Raw genomic sequence first — 18,702 nt, 5'->3', positions numbered from 1 at the left:
ATACAGAAGCTAATTGTCTCCTGATAGCTGCTGTCCCCTCCATTTATTATAATTAGAATTGTTTTCTAGGTATATGGAACCCAGCAATGATTACATTTTTTATCCTTCCAGAGAGTTGAATGTGATATTCTGCTTATATTCTGGTCAATGGACTGTGAGCAAAAGGGACCTCCTCATCCCCTTTCCTCATTCCCAAAGTTTGGGGCTAGAATTCGGATGTAAGGTGAGCCAAGTTAATCCCTGTAGATGAGCACAATACCCTGAAAACAAGATAAAAAGAAACCAGGCCCCTGACCACTTGACAAGACAGAACTACCATGCCAGTTTGTACTTTATATAAGAGAGAAATAAACTTCTATTTAGTTTAAGCTTCTTCTTACTTTTTAAAAATAAATGAGTTATGACACATATAGTCCAAATTTGTCGGTCTTCTCTAATCTGTAATCACCTGAAATTTTGGTTCAGGACCTAAGCTCGCTTTTTAATACTCAAAATTTTTTTGAAATATTTATTTTTTAGTTGTAGATGGACACAGTATCTTTATTTATTTTATGTGGTCCTGATGATTGAACTCAGGGCCTCACATGTGCTAGGAACGAGCTCTACTTCTGAGCCACAACCCCAGCCCTTAATACTCAAAGTATAAGGAAGGAAAGAAGTGCCACACAATTGCACCATGGCATGGCACATGTAACTTAGAGAACATTACACTTAGAGTCATAGTGGGGAAAAAGAGCACAGGGTCTCCCTCACCACTGCACTCAGAGAGCAAAAGCCCCCACTCAGCATGAAATGGGAAACACCAATTTCAATTTCTTCAGTTACATTGTCCTTAGTTTTCTGGTAATATTAAAACATGCACATCTTGCTACACAGGTATATTTCTAGAATTTAAAGATATGTATTGTCATGCAACATTATCCTTAAAAAATAATCCAACAACTTCATTGTAAATTTAGGTATAATACTGACAGAGATATGCATATACTACTGCATTTATTGTTTTGGTTTTGTGGGTGTTTCTCATTATTTTCAAGGGTAACTTTGACAATTCATGATTCTTGTATGTTGTGTATGTGTAGGGGGGTGTACTGGGAATAAAACCCAGGCCTTTATTCTTATGAGACAAGCATTTTACTACATGATTTTTTTTTCTTGACTCTATAAACCTTGATAATTACAACTCAACTATAAGGAAAAAATACAGGAAGTAAACAACTAAAAAATACTGCAGATGACATCACATCCTGAAAACTTCAAGTATAGGATTAGTTTTAGGGGTCACCTAAATCAAGAAGAGTCTGTATCAGTCAGGATAGGGTCCATTATGCTTCAGTTAATATGCAACCCTGAAATTTTGATGGTTCAAAAAACATCCAAGGGTTTGTTTCTGTTCATGGTAATGTCTAGTGGAGGTCACTTGAGGCTCTAAACCATACCATATTCATTTATTCTCCAGGTTGACCACACATGGACAGCTGTTTGTAGTAAAGGAAAAGAGACACAGCAAACTACATCATTTCTCTTAAACCTTCAGCCCAGAAATGGCAGATGTCACTTTTGCTCACATCTCATTGGTCAGAGAAAGTCATATGATTACTTCTGAGTTCCACAGGTATTTAATCTACTGCAGAGAGAGGGGAACAGAATACTTAGCAAACTTGCAAAGATTCTGGGATGGGGTGGTAGCTCAGTGATAGAGCACTCCACTCACATTTGTCAGTCACTGGGTTTAATCCTTGGCACCACATAAAAATAAATGCATACAAAAATATTGTGTCCATTTACAACTAAAAAAGTATTTTAAAAAAATTTCCAAAGATTCACTCTTCAACATTTCTCAAAATAGTTATTCAGATGGTGCTTAGGATTCCACCATCCTCTGAAAGAAACCTATTCGATGTCCAGTCAGTACAAAGCATTGGGACGTGCTCTTTAGGTTGATTATAAATCTACTCCCCTAGAGCTCCCACCTATTGGTTCTCATTTTGTGCTCTTGTGACACTAATGTCAGATAAAACTTCTGTTCTTTTTCTTTTTTTGTAAACTTTATTTTATTTTATTTATATGTGGTGCTGAGGATCGAACCCAGGGTCTTACATGTTCGAGGTAAGAGCTCTACCACTGAGCCATAACCCCAGCCCCAGATCTACTTACTTTTTATGAGACAGTTCCTAAACTATCTAGCACTTCAATTATTTCTCATGTACTAGGATGAATGGTCTTTTCAGAATATTTTTGTTTTTCTAAACCCTTATTCTGATAATATGCTTAACATTAAAAATTTTTTAAATGTGTTATGATATATCTGCTAATCCAAAAAAAGTAGAAGTAATTTTTTTACTTCTGTTAAAGGGGTTTGTAAGAATTGGGTAAAATTAGGAATGTAAAATATACATGCATATATAGTATATATATGAGCTAGACTATACATGTATATTTTATTTTATATACTATATAAGCATATATATATGTGTGTGTGTGTGTGTATATATATATATATATATATATATATATATATATTTTCAATTCTCAGCATTTGAAGATCTTCATCTCTCCACCATCTCTTGTACTGAGGAACCAAATTCAGTGTATATTACCACTCAGCCACATTCTAGCCTTTTTTAAAATTTTGGGTCCTCTCCAAGTTGCCCAAACTTGTTTTGAATTTCAGATTCTCCTGCCTTGTGTGCATAGTTTAATGATATAATGGTGAATACTAACTTAGTGGCATAAAATGGCATTAGCAAAAGTTTTACAAGGCATGAATACGTAGTAATGAGACTGAATATTGCAGACTTAGAACTAGAATGCCACAGCTTGAAAAATCGAGTATATGCATGAGTATTATATTTTTTATCTTTTATATATGACTATCTTGAGGCAAATGTAAATGGTCCAGGTCTACTAACCCATTTAGTGGTATCACATATTGGAACCAAATTCCTATAACTAACATTCAGGAAAAATTATACTACATAGATTTATGTATTGGTTTTCTAAAACATAAAGCTGAGAAAGCATACAACCCAAAACGTAAGCAGCATTAAAGTCTATGATTAAAAATGAACAATGGAGCCAGCCTGCCTCTTGGCTCTGAACTTACTAGCTGACTTTTCTACAATTCTTTGTGTTTCTATTTCTTCAGGTATAAAATGAGAGTAATAATAACAACAATGGTAATAATAGCAATAGTAATGAGAAACATTACTATTAGTACTTCCTCATAGGATTACTTTGAGGATTAACGTAAAGACTTAAAAATATATTAGGAGTTGGTGGAGCTTAGCGCAGCCTGCTGGGCAATCCGGCCGTTGGTGTGCAGGCAGGCCGCCAGTGCCAGCCGCCACCTTTGGCTGGCACGTGCCCAATCCCAGGGCATGCTGCCTGGAACTGGCCCGGATGCACACTTTAAACCAGCCAGGCAACAGGCTTGACACTGCTGCCCCTGGACGTGGCGTTGGAATGGCGGTGGGGACCCTGGCGGAGCCAAGAGGATGGCCTCGTTGTTCATGTGCTGCGTGGAGGACCTGCTGTTCACCAGCAGCCCCTTCGTGTGGAACCTGACAGTGTCCAGGCTGCGGAGATGGAGTGGCTGCGCGCTTGCCATCAGGTGCTGTGGACTTGTGCGGGCTGCGGATGTGTACCAGATGACAGAGGACAGGCACTACAGGTGCAGCTCCTGGATGACAGAAGGCTGGAGCTGCTGGTTCAGCCCAAAGTTCTGTCAAGAGAGCTGCTGGACCTTGTGGCTTCACACTTCAACCTGAAAGAAAAGGAGTACTTTGGAATAATAATGTTCATAGACGACACTGGTCAGCAGAACTGACTGCAGTTGGACCATGAGTTCTGGACCATGATCTGCCCAAGAAGTCGGGCCCAGCCGCCTTGCACCTTGCCATCAGGTTCCGCACAACGGACACACCACTCTGGGGCGTGGACCAGAGTAAGACGAACACAGAGAGCAGAGCAGCTGGCCCCAGCACCAAGCCTGGGATCCACATGACTCTTCCCAGCTCCATAGTAGTGACTTTGACCTACCAAGATCAATGTGTTTGCCACCTAAATCCAAGTGCCTATTCAAGGAAAGCCTGCCAAAATAACTCCAGTGCTTGCTCTCTGACCCCCGTGTCCAGTCCTCTGGCTTACAGCCTGCATGCTATCACCATCATGTCCCACTGAAGGGTGGGCAGGTAAGCCATCATGAAAGAGAGAAGATGCTCATAGGAGGAGCTGGAAAGGTGGCAGCAAAGCCTCTGGGAGCAGCTGCTCTTCCCCAGAAAGCATCCTTTGTGAAGCTGTTTGAAGTTTAACTCCAAAACCTATGCCAGTTCAACACCTCTGAGTTCATTCCAAAGCTGAAAATTTAACCCTGGGCATCAACTGAACAAAATCCTGGAGAAATCTCTGCCAGTGCATGTGTAGAAAGCAAACTGTGAGTTTTCAAAAAGGGTTCAAACAAGCCTTTATTCTGTGTGTCTGGGATGGTCCATTGGCTTCCATGAAGGAGCCCTGGGAACTGCATGGTTGGTTCATGGTCCATCTGATAGGGGTGCCTGGAGTCCATCTCCCCAAGGACCTTGTGAGGTTTCCATGAACACCCCCTAAGCAGGCACTGGTTTCAGTGACCCCTGAGGCAGAGGTGGCTGGTGGATTCAGACAGCAGGTAATCGGATGCCCAGGAAGAAGCAGGCACAAAAACGGGTCACCGAAAGGTGGGGGATAAGATAGGGACTGCTTGCCTGAACCCCAAGAATCAGGGTGAAACGTCAGAAGCCAGGTGAATGCGGAACCTCATTTCAAGGGGGATGAGCCACGAATCAACTAGTGCTGGGCCATCTGTCTTCCTGGTCTCTTTAAGACCAGCAAGAGACCAGGTCTCATGGACAGGCTCTCTGCTTGCAATGTCCTTCCTAACTTGGTCACCTAGTATGCTAGGCCCACCTGTCCCCTCTCTGTGGATGCATCTGATGGATTTCAGATGGGCGGCAATGTCCCTCTTGACCCATAAGCTGGGTTGACTATATCAATCTTCCTGGCCCCACAGCACTGTGTGCACCTGACATTTCACTGAAGTGGTGACTGTAGAAAGGCTCTGGATATGAACTCAGAGGTCTGAGAGACCCCAGTTTGAGTCACAGCTCCAACACTGCCTAGCTGTGTGGCATGGAGAAGTTGACTTGACATCTCTGTTCCCAGCTTTCTCATGTAGAGTCCATAATTTCCTTCCTACCACATCTGCTTTTGCTGACAATTAAAGGAAGTGACCCCTGTGGAGTACTCGGTTGCTCCAGCATGTAGATACCCTCTGTTAACTGGGTTCTTTGGTCACCAACAGCCACTGCTTGTGACTAACATAAACACAACTTAAAGAAAACTAAACTGATCAGGCCTTGGAAGAGATGAAAAAATGAGATCAGCAGAAACAAGTAGCTGATTCCATTGGGGTTTTGCTGGCTGAACAAACAGACTCTGCCCTCTCTGACTCCTGGTCATTCTGTTAGTATCCCACCATGAGGGAGTCTGGTCTTGCTTGGCAGGCCAGCTATGAGGTGTGCTGAGCAGGTTTGCGCTCTTCTGCCCTACACCGACTCCTGGGCAGCCTAATGCCACATGCATCCAGTGAGTCCTATGGCCTCTGCACCTGTGACCTGCAGGCCAGAGAAGCCTGACTGAGTCAACTTCACAGTCCCAGAAGGAAGGGACTCAAAAAGGAAGCATTGGAGACAGAGAAAATATGCACGAGAAAATCCATGGACCTCGTAGTATTGGTCTGACCTTCTCTGTTAGAGATCTGTGAAGGGTCTGACCAATACTAGAGGACAGCATGTACCATGGTGTCTTCTTACTCTCCACACATCTACTGTCTTTTGTCACCTTTGTTTTTTGGGGAAAGTACGTCTGTCTTCTCTATGAGCACAGTGTGACGTAGCTGGACACGTTTTTGAGCCTAACAGACCATAATTTAGATAACCACTTTGCAAGTAGAGCTGATCATTTGAATTAGATATTTTCTCTAATTCTTTGTTCTTTAATTATAAAATGGGAACTAAATTAGGTGGAGGATTCCTGTTCCATGCCTACCTCAGAAGGCTCCAGAGAAAAGTCTGCTGTTTCATTTCCGGTATCGATGTCATCATTACTAGAGATTCCTAACACCCTTCCCAATGTCTGATGCCTACCAGGTATTCAGAAGGTGTTTAATGAATGAGCAATTTGTACTTTTATACATACACATGATCATGTACATATAATTTAATTGAAAAAAATATATATTTTTTTCAATTAAATTATATGTACATGATCATGTGTATGTGTGTGTGTATATATATATATATATATATATATATATATATATATATATATATAAAGTGCTAAAATAAGTGTTAGCTACTAGATCACAGTTATTATAATAAAGTGAATTGATGATTCCATTTCCAGTGAGGATATAAAGAGTTCTTCCTACATCTTTATTTATATTAATATATAGTTGACCAAAAATTATGCACTCAATTATATATTTATTTCATAATGTGTTATTACATGGTGTATAATGATGTTTTGATATATGTGTACATTGTGAAATGGTTCAATTAAGTTAATAATTTTACCAATTCACTTGTTTGTTGTTCTCAGAACATTTATCATCCACTCTCAGCAATTTCTAAATGTACATTAACTCTAATAATTATTATATATAATATATCTCTGGGATTTATTCATTCTAACAGAATTTAAAAATCCCCCATACCTTCCACCCCTATGCTCTGGAGACCACCATTCTATTCTCTGCTTCCACAAGTTGGCCTTTTTCACGTTACACATGTACACTTTCTATGCCTGGCTTATTTCATTTAGCATAATGTCCTCCAGGTTCATCCACCTTGTCACAAATGAAAGGATTTATTTCTTTTTAAAGACTGAATATTATTTCATTTGATATACCACATTTTAAAAATTCATTCATCTGTTACAGACAGGTTGTTTCAGTGTCTTGGCTATTGTGAATAATGTTGCAATGAATGTGAGAGTGCAGACTTCTCTTCAGCATAATGATTTAAATGCCTTTGTATATATACCCAGAAGGGCCATTGCTGGAGCCAGGGTGTAAACAGTTATCTGTCATATGGTCAAAGAGCATTTTCTAATATTGGTTACTTTTGATATTTAATATTTATTAGTTTTTTTCATCATCAAAACTCAATTGATTTAATTCAAAAGGGTGAACTGGCAGTATATGTCAAATGTTTTTAAAACATGCATGCATTACTAGATATTTTCATTTCTAAGTGTTAATCCTAAATAATCATGCAAAAAATTGGGCCATATGGATGTTTATGATGATTTATTTATAAAAATATTAATTACAAAGGAAAAAAAGAACTGGGGATATGGCCCAGAGGTAGATGTCCAATACCCAGCATCTCAAAATAACAACAAGAACCTGACTGCTACAAAAGGTTGGTACAATAAATTATTAAAATTAATAAAATAGAATGATATGCATCTATTTAAAACATTTTCATTTTTATTAGCACATTATAATTATACATAATAGTGGAGTTCATTCTGATACAATCATACATGACTGGAATGCAATTTGCTCCATTTCAGTCCCAGATACTTTCTTTTTTCCTCCCTTCTTGCCTGGCTCTATTCCCTTCCTCTGCTCTGCTGATCTTCCTTCTATGTATTTATTGTTTTTTAAATTGGTGCTTTATAGGTGCACATAAAGGTGGAATTCATTTTTGTACAATCATATATGTACAGATCATAAATTTGGTCAATTTATTGTCCATCCTCCCTTTTAAAGTCCCTCCTCCTTCCCTTCAATCCTCCTCTTCTACTACAATGGTCTCCCTTCTATTTGAATGGGGCCCCCACCTTTTCCCCCTTATTTTACTCTAGCTTCAGCATATGAGAGAAAACATTTGCCCTTGATTTTCTGAGTCTTGTTTACTTCACAAATGCCATGATTTCATCCCTCTTTATGGATGAGTAGAATTCCATTATATATATTACATTTTCTTTATCCTTTCATCTGCTGATGGGCACCTAGACTGGTTCCTTTACTCCACTATTTGGCATTGCACTGATATAAACTTTATTATGCATAGATCCCTATAGTATGCCAATTTTAAAGCACTTTAACATTGAATATTTAATGATATAGAAGTCAAAAATGTATTAACTACAATATTATCTCTTTTTAAAAATGCTGATGATTGTGGAGAGGGCATGCATATATGTCTATGTATGTATGTATACTTGGGGATTGATATAGGTTTTTAGGTCATACACCAAAATATCAGTAATAGTGTTTATTTCTGGATTGTTCCTTTACATGCAATTTTTGTTCGTTTCTTTTTGCTTTTCTAAATTTTCCACATGAGTCTATATTACTTTTGAATTATGGAAAATTACTAAAAAGAAATAAACAATGAAGTGAATTAAAATCTTGAAAACAGGGAGGGGGCACAGGGGTAGGAATGATGGGGAAATGAGTTAGAAACCATTACCCTAAGTACATGTACATAGACATGAACAGTGTGAAATATTTTGTGTACAATCAATGACTTGAAAACTCGTGCTCTATTTATGTAATATGAAATAAATTCTATTCTGCCATCATGTTTACCAAATTAGAATAAATAATTTAGTTAAAATAATAAATATGTGTTATACAAGTTAAAAAAAATAAAATCTTGAAAACATAAAGACAGTCTTTGACAAAAAAAAAGAGAAATTTTTTCAGCTTGTTTACAAAGTAAAAGATGCAATACACAGACGTGTTTAATAGCTTCCTGGACACTCCCTGAATTCAAATGTGTTTTTGCCACAAACTCATGTGAAATCTGAAAAATTACTTTAAGTATTAGCACCCATCCACCCATAGAGATGAAGAAATAAGGAAAATTGTCCTAAAATATGTAGAAAAAATTTCTTCCTTTATTTAAACAAAACAGAATTAAATTTATCCTGAAAGTCTTAATAAAACTTCAAAAGTGATTAAAATGTTTACAAAAGAAGAACTCTAAAAAGATTCAAAAAATATAATATTTTGTCTAAGAGATATTTGAAAATATTTTATTATGCAAGAATTTGGCTTAGCTGAATAGACCAATATAATTGTATAAGGTATTTTCCAAATGTTATAATAATTGTGGTTATGTAAAATCTAACCATTTACCCTGACCATTTTAATAACAATTATAGTTGGATATGGTGGCTCTCCCCTGTAATCCCAATTACTGGGGGCATGGCAGGTTATGGCAGGAGGATCCCGAGTCCAAAGTCAGACTCAGCATTTAGTGAGGCTCTAAGCAACTTAAAAAGACCCTGTCTCAAAATAAAACATAAGAATGGATGAGGATGAGGCTCAGTGGTTAATCACCCCTGGGTTAAATTCCCAGTACCCAAATCGTAATAACAACATCATTCATTTCAAATAAATACCTTCTAGTCTTATTTCTTTTTAAACTCTTCACTGAGCAAACATTCCCTGGAGAAACTGGATCCTTCTAAAATTAATTTTCACTAACAATCACTAAAAGGCCAAAACAGTATAAGGAAGACTTAAATGAGAAATAAGCAGGTTTGTATGGCTCCCATAGACTAGAATTTAAGAAACACATGTATCACAATAAATGTGACTTCGACTGCTTATTAGACTCACTGTCACCCCCAATGTATCATGTTATCATGTTATCAACTTAAGTCTTCATATCTTCTACCACCATATACAATTGTCTGGACTTTTTTATTTCTCTCCTGGTATCAAGGGCTCTATCACAGCATTTTCATTTATCAGTCACTCATATGAGAAACTTGAGTTCAGGATCTCATTGGCTTCTCCCTGCATTATTTTAATAGGCTCCTAAGTTTTCTCCTCATCGCATCTATTATCACTTAAATTCAAAAGCATCATCCTGCCAGGAAGCTCAAATATCACTTTGAACTACAACTCAGTTCAAGAATCCTAGCTTGAATTTTATCCTATGAGCAGTGGAAAGCAAACTAAAATGGCATTTAAAAGCTTTTCCTAATCTTCTGCTTTTTCTCTACATGAACTCTGTGGAATCAGGGTGATGTAGAACCAATTCTATGAGTGTCTTGCTCAAGCTATCCTCCCACTTCACTTTATTGTCAATAAAAATCCACCCTCCCAGCATGCTCAACTGAAATGCAAATACAATTTTAAGTAATGGTACAGCTGTAAATTAACTCTTTTCCTTTATAATTTCAACAACCCTTACATATTGACCCATGGACAGGGCAGCAAGTCACACTGTCTCCTACTAACAAATAATTATAATTATTTTTATTAACTTGAGGTAATTTTTTTGTGGAACCTTTATTTGTTGTACTTCTTATGATTCCTAACAGCTAGAAACTGGTAAATGCACAATTAATATTTGGTGAAAAATGAAATATCTGCATGTTTAGGTTTTATAAAAAGCCAAGTGTGTGGTGTGTGTGTATGTGTGTGTAAGAGACAGAGAATTTTCTATATATCTCCAAGACTTTTCTCTAACAAACAAATATTATTTCACACTAGTTCATGTAGGGGGGTTCCCAAGACCATCCCTGGGTTTAGAGATTCCTCAGGAGATCTCACAGGACTCAGTATATAGTTGTTTTATGGCTATGATTTATTACAGCAACAGGATACTAAGCAGACTCAGGCACAATTTCTTTAGCATCAAATTGTCACGTGTGTTGTCTACTAGGAAAACTCATTAGAGACTCAGTGCTGAAGGTTTTTATTAGGTTGGTTACTTTAGCACCCTTTGCTTAATGGACCCAAATGCATGACTCTCAGAAGGTGTTTATCAGGAATCACACTTTCTGCAGTCTAGGCACATTGACCACCTTGTATCATTTAGATGAAGTTTTATATCAGGTATACAACTATTTATCACTCAGGTTCCCAGACACTAGCCAAGAACAACCTGGTAAACCTTTCTAAAGACAACAGTTTTGAGTGTGCTTTATTATATCTTTTACATATTATTGATTTCACATATTTATTGGAGAAATGTTACAGTGTTTAATGTGTCTGATTTAAAAAGGGTCCCACAAATGAATTTTTAGAAATTAAATCTAGCATTTAATCAAAGTTGCATTCCTAGACTGGCATCCACTAGGTAAGAGTTATGCAATTTTGAAATAATTTACTGACAACTGGTATTTCAGGATTTCTTTTTTCCCTTGTAAAATGAGGAATGTTTCTTAAATCAACATTTTTGTATTTGTCAGGAAAAAGAAATTAACTATGACATCTAAAGCAAGCAGACATTTTTGAATAAGTGCCAAATAGATGCCAAAGCACTGTTGGGCACATTTTAGGCACATCAGCTTACTAAATACTCAAAATCTCCTCAAGTGTCAGTGACTGTTTTAATTTTACAGTTTTTTAACTTTGAGAGCCTATGTAACCACAACCAGATCTACCATAGTGGAACTAGGATTAGGCTTAAACCTACCTAATTGCAAACTCTTGTTCTTAGCTTTATGCTAACTCTCTCTACCTAACTTCAAAGGCACATACTTCTTATTTTGAATCATTTCCCTCAAATTCTGTTTCTTAGTTTTTTGGCTGTACCAAGCACTATTCTTTTTTTTTCATAAATACAAATTTTGTAATGATAAGTACTGAGGAGAAGGGGTAGGGCTGTAGCTCAGTGGGAGAGCACTTACCTAGCCTGTGTGAGGCACTGGGTTCAATCCTTAGCACCACATAAAAATAAACAAAGGCATTCTGTCCATCTACAACTACAAAAACAAATTAAAAAAATAAATTAAAAAAAGAATTGAGGATGAAGTGGGAGGATAAATCAAGAATCAGAGTTTTCTCATTCTCTGCTCAGCCTAAAAGGGAAAAAAAAAGGAAGAAAAAAAATCAAGCAATATGCTTAACAGTGTTTACCTTGATTAAAGCCAGATTTTAGTTGGAAGAGAAAGGGTGAAGCTTACCACAGCATATTTTTCCTTTCCAACTCTTGCAGAGGACAAATCAAATGATACCCACAGCACTTTAAAACCATTAGGAAGCTGCCTATTTAGAAACTCTTCAGCACAGAACACACTTTCTCCTTTTATCTGGCATCACCCTGTTTAGTTTACACCTGTATCAGAATCTCAGCATCACACATATCATCTGTGGGGACTATGAATCATTTATTCACAAAATGTGGATCCCTAGGCTTGCTGTGAGAATTAAATAGGATAGTATATTTTAGGAGGATTGTGAGTTCAAAGCCAGCCTCAGCAATAGTGAGGCCCTAAGGAACTCAGCCAGACCCTGTGTATAAATATAAAATACAGAATAGAGCTGGGAATGTGGCTAACTGGTCCAGGACTCCTGAGTTAAAGACCCTGTACCAAAAAAAAAAAAAAAAAAAAAGAAAGAAAGAAAAAAGAAAGAACTAATGAATTATATTCAAAAGGTAGCCAGCAAGTGTCCTGACCACCAGGTGTCACCATTGCCAGGAGTACTCACCTATCTGCTCCAGGTAGGGGGGTAGAACCTAGCAGCAAAACAAGACTGTCATTTTCACCTACAGTACACTCGGAATTGATATAGGCTTTTCCATACCTTGGGAGCTGGTTATACACACACACACACACACACACACACACACACACACATATATTATTTGTACCATTCATTATTCTCTTACAGGTGTGCTAAAAATTATGTTCTATAATTAATTAGCTGAATATCCTCAGATTTGTTACCAAACTTAATTTTTAAAATTATCCTCAGTGGACTATTTATTAATTTTGAGAATCAATAGTGCTTAACACATCCTTTGGTTTAGCCAACCAGACATTATCAGGCTGCCATAATCTTCAATATTGCCACAGTGGACAATTTTCTGGCTCCAATTCCACAATCCATTGACATTATTTCCTTTAAAATTTTAATGGGATGATAGATAAAAAGAAAGTACAATATTTTTAGTGTAAAAATAAAGTCTGTGACCACTATATATATATTTGGGTTAAACAAAGATCATTAACCCTTCTTCTTGACCTCAAGAACTCAAAAATTCAGTGATAAACTTTTTTTTTTCTTTTCAAGAAAATAGAAAAACACCCTAGGGCAAATCTGTCAGTCTGTGAATAACCCTGAAATTACTCAAGGAATATTGCCACACCTGGCTGCATTCTGGAACCTATTAATGTCTTTCCCAGAGAGTGCACAGGGCGCACAGGGAGAAGCTCATTTCAAAATGAGAACAGAGTTTGGGATCCCCTCCTGGTTCTAAGTCCCCCACATTGAGACTCACAGTGGTCACTTCAAGACAGGTAATTAGATGAGCTTTAGTTCGGAGCTGGAGATGCAATCTACAGTCTGATGGACTGTTGCCTCATCTGCTAGGAACACTTGCCTTAAATTAAGACCAACCTGGCCTACCTCAGCCTCAATCTGGGCACACAAAACCCCTTTTAGCCCACAAAAAAAGAAGAGTGACACCAAGCACAGGCTGTTCACAGGGGTCGTTCTTAGAACTCAGAGAAGCTGGGATCCTTTTTATTTTAACAACAGCTCCAATTACACTTTGTATTTTACAAATATGGAAATGTCTTAAAGAAAACAAGTAGCATCCTCTCTCTCCCTTTGGCCATTGCTCCCATTCCTAGAGAATTGGGAGGAAAGAGCTGTCACTAGCAACCATTTGGAGCCAGGAATGCAGAAGCCAAGGCCAACCTAGTTAAACCCATTTGTGAAGTGTTTTGTGCTGATGGATACATTCCTGACTGGTTTTAGACGGGTCCCTGCAGGACAGGGAGCTCACAAGGCTTGCTGCCCGGCTGGAATGAAGGGGCCAAGGGAAGGGATGCTGTCCATGAACCAGCCAAGGCTGTGCAGGCAGGGCTCTGGAGGCGCGCCAGGCACGGAGGGCGCCTTACCTACCGTGAAGCTGCGGCCGACCAGCAGCCACATCTTGAAGAAGAGGACTCCACTGATGAAGGGTACCTCGAGCTCGAAGTCCACCTTAAACTTAAACTTCTTCATCATTGTGAGAGCCAGGTACCTGCGAGGGGGCTGCGCAGCCGGGCTCTGCCTTAGCTCCCCTGAGTCCAGGATCTGCCCAGACCCGGGGCGCCTCTGAACAGCAGGGGCCAGGACCGCCGCCGCAGCCTCTCCAGCAGCCTGAACCTGAGCCAGGCGGCGGCTGCGTCACGGACCCCAGGCGCCTTTGGCAAGCAGTTGTGCTGCAGCTTGCCCGGGGAAAGGGCGCCCTTTGGTGCGCACCTCCGCACTGTGGCCACCCTTTTGAGAGCTTTGAGAGGCGAAGCTCAGAGTAAGGTCGCTGTCTCCACCTCAGAAACTCGGCCCCTGGCGCCCCCAGCGGCCGCGATCTGCAGCGCACTGCAGGGCGGAAGCAGGAGGCACCTGGAGGGCGGGGAGATTCTGGGCAGGCGGGCGCCTCCTGGGGGAAACTAACCGCGAGTGGAGTTAGCGCATCACGCCTCTTTGGGCTTAAAAAAGACAAAGGCAGCCAAAAAAACTGCCTTCTATGGCTTCCTGGGCGCCTTTGCTTTCAGTTTTTGCGCCACCTCTTTTCTCCCCCTCCCCTTCCAGCGATTTCTTTCCCTTAGGTTTCAGAGTTAATAGGAACTGTCAGAATATGACATTGTTTTAGTCAAATTGAAATCCAAAAACTAAAACTTCTCTTAAATAATCACATTCACGAACCTTCAAATATGAAATAAAGAGGAGGAAAAAAGAAAGGGATTAAAATGTGTTGAGGGCCTACCAAGTGCCCAGCCCTGTACTGATAGAGGCTTTTTTTTTTTTCTTTTATCTAATGCCTGTCACCCAGGGTAAAAAAGAGCATAGAAGGAGTTAAAATCACACCTTACCTTTTAAAATTTGCCCATACTCGGAATTGAAAATGTTTAAAATCAAATTCTGCAGTGTAAGCTTAAAAAAAAATCTTGCTACGTGCATAGCAATTAACTGTCCTGTATAAGCACATACAATATCTTGTTAAAGTGTATATTGACTTGGTCACATAAAGTTCAGGTTTTTCAACTGAGACTATTATCCTTTAATCTCAAAGATTCTCTTGCAATAACCTCTGAAAGGGTGTAATTGAAAAGATTCTCTTACCCAGTTAATTCATTTATTCATTCATTCATATAAAATATTTTAATTGCATAAAATATCAATCACAAGCTAGTCCCAATGACTAAAAAAAAAAAATCCTAATAATTTTATCTTCTGATGGAGACATGTTTAGATCCAACATTAAAAGTCATGGCATCAAGCCAGGTGCCCTAGCCATCTACTCGGGCTCAGGTACCCATCAAGCCCAGCTGCTTCTGAGGCTGAGGCAGGAGGATCACAAGTGGGAGGCCAGACTGGGAAACTGAGACCCTGGCCCAAAATTTTAAGAAGTGTGGGGGATCTATAGCACAGTGGTAGAGTGCTTAACTAGCATGTGTGCAAGGTTCTGGGTTCAAACCCCTGAACTGAAAAAACAAACAAACAAACAAATCCCACAAGCAGAGAAAAATAGAAATCACTTAGGTAGAACTTGGAGGAAGAAGCAATGATTGAAATTGACCAGTTTTCTGAATTTCAAAGAATGCAAAGTATTTGGAAAGAATTAGGAAAAATAAAGACTCAGAAACAGAGTGTAAATTGTGAAAATGGATGAAACATGTTGCCCAGCAGGACAAAGGGGGAAAAACAGTGGAAAGAGTTGGGGGACTTTGAAGTTTGTCACTTGGACAACTGAGTGGACTGAGTACTGGAAGCAGAAGGAGGACAGGTTGGGAATGGAGAAATAATGAGACTTTATCTGAACTGCTTGAAGGGAGAGAGGGCCACCCTTAGCTCATGTGAAAGGTTAAGATTGAAAATATGCTTTGGGGGATTGTGGTATTTACTGATGGCTGAAGTCTAAAAGGCAGATAAGAATGAGCTGCTCTGAAGAATAGTTAATGGGTAGACAGAGGAGGAGTTGATTGTGAAGACTTCCAAGAACAAAGAAAGAGGAAAGCCAGAGAAAGAGAAAAATCAAGAAAGAGAGATGACCTGGAAGCCAACTCTTTTTATTTTTTTTTTAAATCAAGCCAAAAATATAACAACCTATTCCTCTAATAGGGAGAATGACAGCCCTTGGGACAGAAGACCCTCTTTTTTTTTTCTACCAAAATAGTAAACATTCCCTTTCCTTTTTCTCAAAACTGTATCCTCATTATTACATTAGCTTCAGGGTTGAGAACAGAGCATTTGAAAACAAGTGCTTTAATGGTATAGGGCAACTGAGCTCAAAACAGAACCTTTAGAGGGTCTACACTCAGACAGTCTTCCCTAGTGACCTGGAGCCAAGGAGTGGTAGCACACGCCTGCATACCCAACAACACCAGAGGCTGAGGTAGGAGAAGCACAAGTGGGAGGCCAGCCTCAGCAAGTTAGCAAGATCTGTCTCAAAATAAAAATAAATGGAGGTGGATATGTAGCTCGGTGGTAGAGCACCACTGGGTACAGTCTCCAGTACCAAAAAAAGAAACACAAGATTGTGGCACATAGTTTGTGATGAAAAGAGAATATCACATTTCTATCTCTTCAAATGACCAGAGGTCGGGACTTAGGGTCTCTACATGCAATTTCCCTTCATCCCAATAATTTTGATTTCTGCTTTGGTTTAGATCATATGAAACTTCTTTCCTTCTGTTTTTCTTTTCCTTTTTCTGTTGTATTTTTTGTTTTGTTTTGGTTTTGGTTTTGGTCCTGGGAATTGAATCCAGGTGCACTACACCACATAGCTACATCTCCTTTTCATTTATATATTTTCAGTTTGAGACTGGGTCTCAATAAGTGGCTTAAGGTCTCATTAAATTGCTGAAGCAATTTAATCCTTGCTTAAGCAATTTGATCCTCCTGCCTCAGCCCCTTGTCATTGGAATTACAGACACGTGCCACTACACTGTGCTAAATTTCTTTATTTCCCCTTTGCAAATATGTGTGGGTGTGTATTACCAGGTATTGAAGCCCAGGGATGATCTGTTGCAGCTACATCCCAGGCATTTTCATTTTGTATTTTCAGACAGTGTCTTGTTAAGTTGCCAAGGGTGTTGCTTGAATTCTTAATCCACCTGCCTTCGCCTCCCAGGAAGCTGGGATTACAGGTGCAGGTCACCAAACCTGGAATGACACAATATTTTTTACATGCTGGACTCTATTCTGATATATTTCTATCCCAGGACTCCACTCCAAAGTGGCATGCTGTCACATGTACAAGATACACATGACAATCGAGCCACATCTCAAAGGTAGCATTTTCCATCTCTTATTTGCTAATATTTTCAAATACTATATGTGGCTTTTAGCATTGCTTACATTTAAATGGAGCATGTTGGTACCAGTCTGTAATCCAGCTATTCAAAAGGCTGAAGCAGGATTATGATGAGTTTGAGACTAGTATGGAGAACAAAGTGAGATCCTGTCTCAGCATAAGACAGGAATGGGAACCATATGTGGTGGGCCATGATTGTAATCCCAGTGGTTTAGGAGGCTGAGGCAGAAAGGATCACAAGTTCAAAGCCAGTCTCAGGAACTTAACAAGGCCATTATCAGCTTAGTGAGACCTTGCCTCAATAAAAATTGAAAAGAGCTTGGGATGTGACTCACTGGTTAAGTTCCATGAGTTCAAACACCAGTACCAAAAAAAAAAAAAAAAGATAAAGAATGGGGAGGAGAAAGAGGGGTAGAAGGAGAATAAGGAGGAGGAGGAGGAAAAGAGAAAGAAAACAACAATAGCTAAGGGCAAATGGACCACCCTGAGCTAAGGCAGAGTCCACCCACAAGCTGCCCATTCCCTCTACTGGGCACAATGACATCTGGCTCTAAAACCCAGCAGTATAAAGTCACTTGATAGGAAAGGGGACACACTGGGACAAGCCTGCCCCCTACTGGCTTTTTGACACTGATTTTTAGGTGGTTTTTGCTTCAGATTACACTTTTCTGTGATTGGCACTGACTGTGGAGAGTAGCCATGAAAATTAATTAAAAACCAATCTCCTCCACCCCCAAAAGTGATTTTCTGTTTTTTTTGTTTTTATTATTGGAGGGTGTGTAGGGGCTGGTGGTGCACCTGGTTAGAGGCATCTTGGAAGGCAATGGGGAGACAAAACTAGAAAACTGGACCCTATTTGTTGGTGAATCTAGCTTTCCTGCTGGGTGTTTTTTCTTCCTGGACTAGAGCTCCTGTGACTCCTGTTGCAAGCAGAGCCTGGCTGTGTGTGGCCTCTGGGAACCAAAGGTCTCAATTCCCTCGACTCCCCCAAAGGCCAGTCTTACTACCTTTGCCACTGTAGGTTTCTTCCCTCTCCAAGGGAAGCTTTACTCCTCTTTGTGGTGCAAAAGAGCCACTTCCAGTCAAGTTGCCCAGGGCCACCTCCATGGTCTGCCAAGCTGTTCATGGTCATCAAATGCAAGCCAGTCTTTTTCACCTTGGTGGCTATGATTTTCCTGATGCTGTCTCTGTTTTTTGTTAATTCCCTCTAGGGAGCATGATTCTCTCAACAGCCTTCTGGAAATGGAAACAGACCTCAGGCCATGTTCCAACCCTACGCAAGCCTTCCAGTTGCCACTTAGCAAGCCCTGCATGGGGCCACCTTTCCAGCCCCAACTCTCTAAACTCCCCTAGTTCCAGGTAATGACTAGACTCCTATGTG

At 39.5% G+C, this 18,702-nt stretch overlaps 1 pseudogene; it reads left to right on the top strand.

The window, feature by feature from the left end:
* Positions 1-2,778: 2,778 nt before the first annotated feature.
* On the top strand, positions 2,779-4,182 carry LOC144368594 (uncharacterized; annotated as a pseudogene).
* Positions 4,183-18,702: the final 14,520 nt, after the last annotated feature.

Source organism: Ictidomys tridecemlineatus, chromosome 11 (assembly GCF_052094955.1).
Source record: "Ictidomys tridecemlineatus isolate mIctTri1 chromosome 11, mIctTri1.hap1, whole genome shotgun sequence".
Lineage (NCBI taxonomy): Eukaryota > Metazoa > Chordata > Mammalia > Rodentia > Sciuridae > Ictidomys > Ictidomys tridecemlineatus.
Note: the sequence above shows the minus strand (reverse complement) of the source record. Positions and strands in the feature narration are given on the sequence as shown.